The following is an 11,228-nucleotide window of genomic DNA, read 5'->3' on the forward strand; positions in this document are numbered from 1 at the left end:
AGACTATGATTTCAAATTACGAACATCATATTAATGTTGCGGTAGCTCTATTATAGAATTACAACCCAACTTGTTCATGGTTAATTATTGGAAAAAATAAAACACTTGATATAAAAATGACTTGTTCTTATTACCTGAGAGCAAAATAAAAGCAACGCACAAAATCCCCCATAGTCGAGATTGACTGATATTAGAAGCCAACGAGTAGAATTTCACTTTGTGTGCTATTGATGTCTAAGCTAAGATGAACCGATGAGAATATTGGATCACTGATTAATTATTGGTTGAGTCATAGGTCGAACCGCATGACTAAACCGGATAACTTGGTTGAATAAATCAGTCTCAAATGCAATACTATATATTTATTAAATCAGTCGAATCAGATGACTTGGTCTTTAAAAAATATCACAATACCTACAAAATATTAAAATTTCAAAATATCATAAAATTTCTATATATATTCTTTACATTCAAATTCTAAATATAATCATCACTCATAATAAAATAATACAAAATATAAATTTAAATAAATTTTAAACAAAGTCTAATTGCAAACAGAGGAAAAGTTATTTAAAAAAAGGTTTGAATAAAGTTTAATTATATTTTAATTATATATTTTTTTAAATTAGGAAAACTGCATCGTTTTGTGCAGAAAAAAAAGAGCATGCATTTGAACTGCCGGTTTTCTAAAATCATCAGTTCACCGGTTTTTTAGTATTGGCCAGTTCTCAACGGTTTAATAGCATACTTGATCCAACAATCAAACCGAGCCAGATCGGTGACCCTTAGGATTCTCGTTCCGACCAGCCGATTCGATCCTGTTTTTAAAATATTCTCTCACATATGGCGCTTGCATTCAAAAAATAACTTATGCGTCAATGGTTAATAGTCAATGGTTAATACGTGACATCAGAATGTTGTCATTGTCACATATGACGCCTAAGTTATTTTTAGAGTGAATGTGTACTTATTTTTTGGACGTACAGATATTTTTAAAATAAAATCCGATTATTTAAGTAAATAATGGGAAAACTTGGTTATTGAGAGATTTAATTGATAAAATGGGTTATTGGAGTAAAAATTTCTTATAACTTAATGTAAAAAAATTTACTAAATAAATTGAACTATTAAATTATCAAATATTCAAATAATTTACACATATTTTGCTATAATTTCTAGAATTGAGATTTATATATTTTTAAATAATTTATCATAGGTTGGAATAAATATATTAAATAATTTTTTTTTAAATCTATAAATTACTATAAACTAAATGTATCAGATAATATCTCTCAATTCAATTCATCAGTAGAATTGATTTAATTCTTTATTTACAAAGAGTTATTGAAAAGTATAAATATAAAGCTTTTGACATATAATGTCAATGAAAAATATAGATATAATAAATTAATAGTTAGTTGGTTCAATGATGGTTAATCTTAAAATTGATAGAGTGTCATGTTTCAATTACCGTGATTGCAATCGTGAAAATCGTGAAGATTTGAAATCACTTGATGTCTGAACTGACCTCCAAATAGAATTAATTAGTCTAATGGACTAAATCCTAATTTTGAAAAAAAAAAAAGGTTATAATAATATAAAATATATTTTAAAGTTAATATAGAAAAAAATTATGATAAATATAAAAAATGATAAAGAAAAAACTTTAATATAAAAAAAATGAGCAACTGAATTAAAAACCTAAAATTTAAACTGTCAATATGATAAATTATACTCTATCTTCTATTCTCTTCTCTAAGACTAATGAGTAATGTTATTCCTACATTTCTATTTCTACATAATACGTATATCCAACCCTATTAACCATATTTATACCTTATTTTTTTAAAATAAAAAATATATATTTATAAACACTGACATGAACAGTAAATTAATATTATAATAATAAATAATAACTAATTATTTTTAAAATATATATTTTAAATTTGTTTAGATTAAAAGATATCGATATAAAATTGTGTCATTAACCAACTTTATAACTCTATTAATCAACAATTTACATTTCATTAACCAATTTTATATTACTACTAAAAAGTTATTTTTAATATCTGTGGGTTATTAATTAATTTTGTAACTTCATTAACTAACATTTTATACTTTATTAACCGACGTTGTTTTAGTACTGAAAATTATTTTTAGTATTTAATTTTTTATTAACCAACTTTATCATTTTACTAACCAACTTTTTACTTTTTATTAACCAACTTTATTTTACTAAAATATTTTTAAAATTCTGGTTAGTATATATACTTCCAAGAAAACATTAATTAATTATTAAATATGTTACCAAAATGTAGTAGAGAATAAAGGATAGACACCGACAATATAAAATTATTTTACACAGTCAACCAATCACAATAATGTTAAGTGTCAAATTATATTATTATTTTTAAATAAATTATATGACATGATTAAATGATAAATTTTTACTAGATGACAGTCCAAAAATTATTTTATAATGTCGGTGCACTGTGTTTTAACTCATGGTAATAATGCGTATTTGCAATCATATTTACTATATTGTTTTTTATGTAGTAAGTTAAATAACACTTTATTTGATTAAAAGGATTCTTTAACCAAACTTTAAGTCAAACTAAATATTACAATTCGTCTCGAAATATATAATATCAATGGAAAAATCACGAAAATTTAGAAAGTTAGTTACAATATAAAATTGTAAATTATTTATTTTGTTATCACGGCCCCGTTTTCTATTTACATTACTAAATACTACATTCGTCGTTATTTTTGTATGAAAAAGTAAAATTTTGCAAGATTTTATAAAATAATATACTTTTATTGATAATATGAAAAGTATAAATTAAAATATTAAAAAAATAGAGAGAAAATAATAAATATTTGGAGATTTAATAGGAAGTGTTAAATAATAATTTATTTGTATCGAAAAAAATTAATCGTGTGTTTAATGATAACTTTAGGTTAATTACTTGTATTGGTATAATTTTACTACGTCTTCAGAATGTTTCGCTCTTATTAGCATCACAGATCGTCGCTAAATAGCACCAAGGGTTGCCTAGAATACACCACAAGTCGCATAATAAAGGCCTAGTCCACCTGAGTTTGTTTCATTTAATTACTCACTTAATAAACGTGGGTGATAACAGTGAACTAGTCGATTTTTCCCGTGAGCTTAGAAAAAGGATATATAGCTCCTTTGAAGAATGATTGGTTTTGCTTTATGAGTGTCAGTTCAATAGGATAGGACTGTGGATGCCCTTCTCTGACTTTGAAATGGTCATCAAGCACTTGAAGGTTGTGCCTTCCCAACTTCATCTAGTTCCTAGGCTTACATGAGGGCATTCCATATTTGTGTCGAGCTTAAGTCATAGAAGCCTTCCCTTAAATTGTACTTTGACATGTTATATATATGTTACACACCTCTCAGGATGGCGCCTGTGAACAAGGCTTTGTCATTTTCCATCCGGGTGATCCTTGGTTCAGCCCTTTCACCTGTGACTAGGGCTATTTTCTGAGGCACTTCTTGCTGGCGAATCTCTCACCCCATATGGTCATATCTCCTTCACCTACTCTTTGGCTGAACCTTCTCGTTTATGCAAAAGTATATTTCTAAAGTATTGATTTTGTAATGTTCAAAAAGTGCATGTGTGTGTGTTCAACTGATAGGGGAAGAGAGACTCAGAGGCCTTAGTAGGTGTATAAGACATTTCGATGGCTAGTGCTTACCCATGACATTGAGAAGCCTTGTACGATGGTGTTTTAAGGTAGTTTAAGGGACCAACTCATGTGAGGTGAGAGGTCTAGAAGATGATTGGCGATGCTTGGTAGAAAATTGGCGGTTATGTTAGTTGTGTGTTAAGGTTGTAGTGAGTGTGGTGCTCTTGTAGGATGCAGAAGATGTGTATGACTTAGAGTCCGTCTCTTTCTCTTGCAAGAAAGGATATTTATAGAGGCCCCTTTGAGCCTAGGGTTTTGATATCCTTGTGTTATCAACTGCTCCCTTCTTAGTGGGAGAAGTTATTAACTACTTATCTCTTGGGAGTTAGTGGAGACTTCATCTTCCTTGGCTCCCAAGTTGTGGATGCTTCTGGGTGCGTCCTATAGTTTTTGCTTAGGCGGAATGATTGTTTGGGCGAGGGCGCCATAATCCAGGTTTTCTACAAATATAACACTACATAGTCCCTCAAGCACGAGGCCTTGTATTTAAGGACAAAGTGTTTAATATTCCCTCTATCCCGCAATGAAAGACCCAATGGTTCATTTCACACATATTGAATGTAAATGGGATATATATATATATATATATATATATATATATATATATATATATATATATATATATATATATATATATATATATATATATATATATACACCCCAAATAATATAATTATTATTTAATTATGTTGTTGTGATTCAATTGATGCAATAGATGGTTTGACTAAGTTATGTGTGGGGTAGTGTCAGAATAAAGTCGTGTTGAGAATTATTCTAATTTAAATACTTTATTGGAAGTTATTTGAAATTAAGAATAATTGTTAGAATTATTTTTAATAATTTAAATTGGATAAATTGAGTAGAAAAAATAAGGTCAAGGTGGTCATTACATGAGAATTAGTGAGGGTAAGAAAGGAAGACCATATTAGGGGTCTAAGGATTGTCTTAGTGAAAAGGAAAAGAGAGAAGGAGAATCGTATTATTTTGGAACGACCGCTCAGAGAGAAGTAGAAGCGAGAAAGTAAGAAGAAGCTAGGGCTTGAAGAATTCATTGTTGGAGCTTATGAACTTTCAATCTAAGGTAAGGGTGGGGTTCCAACTTTCTAAGAGATTGTATAATGTTAGGTATGTGGGGATTTGATTGCCATGGTATTTGTATGATTTTTTCCCATGAAATAGCTTTGTGTGTATGTGTAAACCTATGATAAATTATTGATATGTTTGTGGTTGTATTTATGAAATTGATGTTATAAAATGTATAGAAACCTTGGTTAATATGTGTGTAACCGGTTATGTATCAATAAATGCTTTGAGAAGGTTTATTAGATTTGGAAAGTGTGACATCCTAATTGCATGTTTAATTATTTTGAAAATTTTACTTTAATTTTATATTAACATTTGTTGGGGAAATTAGGGTGTTCAGTACAAAATGATTTATTTAGGCAGTTTATCAATCGTCCTCGTTATGGCTACGTCTTCGCTCCATTCCAAAGGAACTGAGATAATCAATCTTACTTTGAAAAATTTGTTTACAAGATAAATCTAGCAATCCAATCCTACAAACCCTATGTTTGTTGTTGATCCTAAGTCTTTCTCTTCCCTTGATCTTGAGCTCGACCAAGAACCTAATAATACCAATTGATCATTCGGTTACTTCTACTTCTTCGACAAAACCAATTTCTTTGAAGATTTCACTTGGCATAATCCAATTGGGAATGATCATGACCCAAGCAAGAATTCCAAACGATCTTATGGTTACTGCTACTCCTTCGTCAGAACCACATTCTTCGAAGCTTTCACTCGGCTGAATCAGAATTGCGAAGTCTTGTGCAAAACCCCCAAATCAACAACTTGAATTTGTAGGATAAACCCTCATAGTTTTCTCAATGAAACCCCCAAATATTCTCATCCCAATTTATAATTCAACACCTAAGTTTGATGTTATTAACGTAATCTTGATGACACCCCAACAAAGAATGATCTTGTGTAATTTATTTGTGTGTACGCGTAAATGTGAGGTTGAAGATGAAGATATGAGGCATGTATGAAATGATGCAGTTTTGAAATGATGCATGTATGAGGTATTTATATGTGTGAAAGTTAGAGTTAAAAGAAAACAAGAGGTTTAGAAAAATAATGCACTAACAAGTTTCACTTCATACGAGACATGTGTGAACTCATGTTAGTGCATGTGTCGACCTATATCAGGTCATGTGTCGACTCATGAGAAACAAAAGCTACGTGCTTTAATATTGAGCAACATGTGTCGACACATAAGTCGTATATGTTGACTCATAGAAGAAAAAATTTCTTCTATGTGTCGACACATGCAAACAAAAGTTACAATATGTGTCGACTCATGCAAACAGAGCCTACATGCTTTAATAGTGCTCCACGTGTACCGACTCGTTCCTCATATGTGTTGACTCATAGAAGAAAATTGTATTCTATGTATTGACTTGAAGGCTGCATTTTTTGACACGTGCATTACATAAGCCACAGGCTTTACAAATCACTTTCATATATCGAATTATGGAACGTATGTGTCGACACATGGACTTATTTTTCATTTAAAAAATGATTTTTACTGCCTGAAACCTTTTCTTGATTCCCAAAGCCTTTTTTAAACGCATTCTAAGATGTTTTTATGTTTCTAATGCTAAGATGCACATCACGACTCAAATGATACCGTCCAATGTACATATAACTATAAAGATCCTATTTTTGATATCATGCAAAACATCTACATGGGAAAGTGCACTCACATACTCCCCGTTTTTTATGATGAAAAACCTGCAACAATGCGTTTCACGTCTTCGTGAAGACTTTACATATGCTTCTCCCCCTTTGACAATATCAATAAGAGACAAAACAAGCCATGAGAAGTATATTATGTCACACATAAACCAATATATCACACAGAGGCGTTTGCAAAGGAAGAAATAGGTGCACTTACATATAAATTATACGTCAAATGACACAAAATGGAACTACTAAACATAAATAAAGGAAAATCAAACAAGCAATATAGAATTGTTGCAACAATTATCCAAATACATAAAACATAAGTTATAGATGACAAAACATGAAACATAAGTTCACTTCAAAGAAGTGATACAAATTGTCAATACTTAACATGAAAACAAAACATGAAAACAAAAACCTAGATGCATGAGACACAACAAATGCATGATAGAAATTATTAATAAGGAATCTTGATCCAGCCTCACAAGACCACATGTCTTCAACGTCCTCCACTATTCCTAGGTCTTGGACTTATACCATGATGACAACTTGTTCCATCATTATCACATTGATTATCCAATAAATAACACATCTATTGGTAGAATAGTGAGTTGGTGACTTTCTTCTAGAGTAGAAATCATGTTATTTATCTCAAATTTTATGGCAGCTTGATTGAAGGCCATCTTATTTTGTATGGAGATGAACTATGTTTTAGCATAAGAGGCAAATGCATCAAAGTTTGTGTCTTGCGTTGTCTTGTCATCTTAAACAAGTTTAAAGCGCTCCTCTTGAGCTTTCTCAAAAGCTTTTCGCCTAGGACAATCTTCCTTGTAGCGCTGAGTTTGAGTTACCTGCATGTTTTGAAGCACAAAGAGAATTTGGGAGTGATTTTCAAACATACAACCAATACCATACTTCTGATAACTAGAACCAAACCCGTAATCTTGATAACCAGAACCATACTCATATTCTATAGGTAGCACTATATTGTGTCCAAGTGTTTTGCGACCAATTTTCCCATCCCTGATCTTCTTCATATTGTTGATAGGTTGTAGGATTCATCCAAGCGTTATCTTTCTCATGGACAGAATCATGCATGTCTTCATCATCTTGATGATCACCACCAATTGGTTTTTCATCAAGCATAGGGGCATCAGCCATTCTAACAAAATTAGCAGGGTCATCAAAATTATAGATGTGCTTACGAGACCCCTTAACACGGAAGTAGTAGACATTGCACTCTTCATCCCAAAAGTAACATATGTTGGTCAAAGTACATCGAGTGAACACTTAAGACAAATTGATAGAGTTATAGTGAAGATTATATATCCCTATGTTGAAGTGTTTAAGGATCTTAGCAATCATAGGGGCATAGCAAAAGGAAGTTCCTTTCTTACAATATTTGATTGCAAACATAAGAGAGACAAAGTAATAAACCCAGTTTATCTGAATCTTATGGCAAGATGAACCTCAGATTGGTCCACTCTTGAGTGTCCACCTTTCTTTGGGCATAACACATGAGTGACCAGCCAAAACAAGATACAGGGAAGTTGCTTCAAATGACCAGTTGTCAAGGTATCAAAATATTCATCGGATCATGGAGCCGTTAGCAACCCATTCAAGTGAACTTTCCAACGAAACTCTTCATGAGGATTGATATATTCTTCATCTATGGTTCAATATTAATAAAAATAATCCCAAATAGTTATTTCCAAAGAGCATCAGTGAAAGCATAATTTGTGTTACCTATTTTGAACTTGAATGTGGATCCCCGTCTCTTATGCAGCCTCGAGTAGAACACACGGATTAGATCCTCATTGTATTCATATGATAACTTCAAGAAAGAATTAATTTATTGATGTTTAACACGATCAACGACATCTGGAATGATCAACGTGCCGACAATAGCAGGTTTGTAGACATGTTGCTTCATGACCAGACGATTTTAATGTTGCTTTAGGAGTTAATGATTTAATTACAAAATGGTGCAAATGTCAATTTCAACTCAATCGGGAGAAAATCCATAATCATATATAAATGAATGCATATTTTTTTGTTTAGTATTTTTAATGAAAATTATATTTGCCCTTGATTGAAGAAGATAAAGCTGCAAGAAAGCGACCAAAATTTGCTTTGAATTTAATTGTGCATTGAAAAGAGAAGAAGAATGAACTTAGGGAAGGAAGATAAAAAGATGGTTAATTAAAAATAAAAATATAATTTTTGTGATTTTTGGGAATAAAATGCAAATAAAAATAGAAATAAAGGTAAAAATTAAAAAAATATATATAAAAATGCACTGGACCTAAATTTTAGGAAATGTGGAATTTGAACCCGTTGCACTTACAAACTAATTCCACTGAGTAGGGATCTACTCTATTCACTAAAAAAAATGGAGAGTCCATTACTAGTATAATTTTGTGCATATAAAAATAAATAAATATTAAATATGTGTCACATGTGTTTGATAGTTTGTGTAACCTACTTATAAAATTTAGTAATAAATCCTCCAATTTTTTTTTTAGAAAATAAGTTGGATCCTTACTCAAATCCACTATGCTCCTTCCAAATACAATTTTAGACCCGGGACCTCACCCAGTATGCTCCTTCCAAATGTCAAACCGGCGGCTTTTAACCATCAAATATAATTTGTTGTCTACAATAAAATACTCTCTCTCTTTCTATATTTTTTTTTCTTTCTTTTTTTCAAAACATCAATTTATATTATAGCTTTTAATAATTTTATAATTTAAAGTTTGTGTTTAAAAACAAAAATCATTTTATTTTCATGATGAACAAACATTTTTAACTTGACTATATTTATAGTTACTAGACGTTCATCCGTGCATCGCACGGTGACATTTTATATTAAAATATTATTGATAATTATTATAATTGAAGACAAAAGAATAAAATATATTAATATAAATATTTTTGTATTGATTTTATTTTAAATTTAAAATATAAATAATTTGTTTTAATATTTTATAGCAACATTTCATATTTCAATTTTTTTATGATGAAAAACTTTAAAGGCTCTATTTGGTAAGACACATTTTCGAGCTTATAGCTTATGTCTTATGTCTTATAAGCTCATATGATAATTTAGACCCGTTTGGTAATGGTCTTTTCATCACGAGCTTATAGCTTATTTTACTAGCTTATAACTTATTTTCCAGACGCTATTTTAAATAGCGTTTTGGCTTATGTCTTATAGCTTATTACTTTTTCTTCCTTTTTTATCCTTATTATTTTAATTAATATTCATTTTTAACCCTTATAATTTATTTTAATTTAAAATAAAATAATTATATATTAAATATCATTTATGTCATTTTACATTTATAAGTTAATTAAACCGCTAATTTTTCCAAACACTTCAATGAGCTTATAAGCTATCAGTCTCAACCATCCGCTATAAGTTATAAGTCATTAGTCATCAGCCATCAATCATAAGCTATAAGCTATCAGCTAGCTTATCAGTCAACCGCTATTTTTACCAAACAGACCCAAAGCATTAGAATTAAATAGAGCTAAAATTGTGAAAATTTTAAATAAAATTTTGACATCACTCAACTATGAGAATTATTGTATAGATATTGATCATTTTTTATCAACTTCAACTTATAATTAATAGAATACATATCCATAAGAAACATCAATAAAAATTTTAAAAAATGATATAATTATTTTTAAAAACAACCGATAATAGAATCTTCTACATATGTTTTCATATATTTTCACAATCTTTAAATTATTATATGAATTAAATATTTTTATGAGAGAGAAAGAGAAAAACTCTCATACATTTAAATAATGAGATACTTTTATTCATCTTGTCATCTTCCTCTTCAATAACCAATTTCTCCTACAATTATTTATAGAAAAAAGTAAAATGATATAACATTAGATTAGATTATAAGAAAGTAAGAACTGTAAAAACAACAAATAATAAAATCTTCTACATAAGAAAAAAATTATAGTTATTGTTTCTTTATATACTTGTATAAGTAAAAATCATAAAATATGAGGGAGAAATTCACAAATATATGAGGTTGTGATCTCTAATTTAACATTCGTAAAAAAATGAAGAGAAAATAAAAAAGAGAAATTCATCATTACATGAGATAATGACCTCTAATTTAAAATACATAACAAAAAAATATGAAGAGAAAAGTAAAAACATAAATTTAAAGAGGGAGATACTTCTTCTAAGTTCTAATCAATCGCCTACATTCCAATTTCTAAAAACTTTTTTTGGAATGCTTTAAATCCACATCTAAAAAAAATATGTATATATAGCAAAAAATTACTAAACAATAATAAATTAAAACATATGGAGAGATATAGAAAATGGTGGAGCACAGTTTTAGCATTTTGGTTGTCATTTAATTTTTTTACATGAAAGAGAATTAGAAATTAAGAAAGAAAGTAAAATGAAGGAGATAAATTCACCAATAATCTAATTTAGAATACATAACATAAAAAATAGAGAGAAAATACAAATCATAAATTTGAAGAGAGAAAAACTTAAAAACACATGAAGAGAAAATAAAAAACATATTTAAAGAAGAAAATAGTTCTTCTAACCCACCATCTTCTATGTTCTAATTCTAAAAGTCTCTTTTGGCAATGATTTAAATTCACACCTAAAACAAATTCAATTAAGAATTAATAAACAATAATAAAATTAAAACATAAGAAATGGTATAGAAAATGGTGGGAAATTCCAACATATGGTGAAAAAATTACATATGGTGAAGAGT

The sequence above is a fragment of the Vicia villosa genome, linkage group LG6 (assembly GCF_029867415.1).
Source record: "Vicia villosa cultivar HV-30 ecotype Madison, WI linkage group LG6, Vvil1.0, whole genome shotgun sequence".
Lineage (NCBI taxonomy): Eukaryota > Viridiplantae > Streptophyta > Magnoliopsida > Fabales > Fabaceae > Vicia > Vicia villosa.